Source organism: Littorina saxatilis, linkage group LG12, assembly GCF_037325665.1.
Source record: "Littorina saxatilis isolate snail1 linkage group LG12, US_GU_Lsax_2.0, whole genome shotgun sequence".
In the NCBI taxonomy this organism is placed as follows: Eukaryota; Metazoa; Mollusca; class Gastropoda; order Littorinimorpha; family Littorinidae; genus Littorina; species Littorina saxatilis.
Window position 1 is genome coordinate 59,269,292 of NC_090256.1, and position 1,226 is coordinate 59,270,517.

Sequence of the window (1,226 nt, forward strand, 5' to 3'; positions counted from 1 at the left end):
ACCTCTCTTTGTTTTAACTTTCTGAGCGTGTTTTTAATCCAAACATATCATATCTATATGTTTTTGGAATCAGGAACTGACAAGGAATAAGATGAAAGTGTTTTTAAATTGATTTGGACAATTTAATTTTGATAATAATTTTTATATATTTAATTTTCAGAGCTTGTTTTTAATCCGAATATAACATATTTATATGTTTTTGGAATCAGCAAATGATGGAAAATAAGATAAATGTAAATTTGGAGCGATTTATAAATTTTTATTTTTTTTTACAATTTTCCGATTTTTAATGACCAAAGTCATTAATTAATTTTTATGCCACCAAGCTGAAATGCAATACCGAACCCCGGGCTTCGTCGAAGATTACTTGACCAAAATTTGAACCAATTTGGTTGAAAAATGAGGGCGTGACAGTGCCGCCTCAACTTTCACGAAAAGCCGGATATGACGTCATCAAAGACATTTATCAAAAAAATGAAAAAAACGTATGGGGATTTCATACCCAGGAACTCTCATGTCAAATTTCATAAAGATCGGTCCAGTAGTTTAGTCTGAATCGCTCTACACACACACACAGACACACACACACACACACACACACACACACACACATACACCACGACCCTCGTCTGGATTCCCCCCTCTACGTTAAATTATTTAGTCAAAACTTGACTAAATATAAAAATAAAGACAATAAAAGGACAATTGTCAATCGCAATCATACAGTATTACTAATTTCAACATTACCTATACGACTACATAATGCATAATAGAACATTAAAATGTACATGTATGTCAATATAATACAAAGAAAACGAAAATTTGACTCGCACACACACGCGCGCCTGCAATTACGTTCGCACTCAATACAACACACACACTCACACACACACATACATACACAACGAGAGAGAGAGAGAGAGAGAGAGAGAGAGAGAGAGAGAGAGGGAGAGAGAGAGAGAGTGAGAGAAAGACAGAGAGAGAGACAGAGAGAGAGAGAGAGAGACAGAGAGAGAGAGAGAGGGAGAGAGAGAGAGAGAGAATGTGTGTGTGTGTGTGTGTGTGTGTGTGTGTGTGTGTGTGTGTGTGTGTGTGTATGTGTGTGTGTGCGTGCGTGCGTGGTGAACACGTGTGTTTGAGCATGTGTGTGTGTGTATGAGTGTCTTGTGAGTATGTGTGTGTTCGCGTGTGTGTGTGTGTGTGTGTGTATGTGTGTGTGTGTGTGT

The 1,226-nt window shown here is 37.5% G+C and overlaps 1 protein-coding gene across 2 annotated transcripts in view; it reads right to left on the minus strand.

Moving 5' to 3' along the window:
* LOC138982393 (uncharacterized) overlaps window positions 1-1,226 on the minus strand; it is an 18,658-nt gene that overhangs the window by 9,037 nt on the left and 8,395 nt on the right. The gene's annotated exons all lie outside the window — the stretch shown is intronic.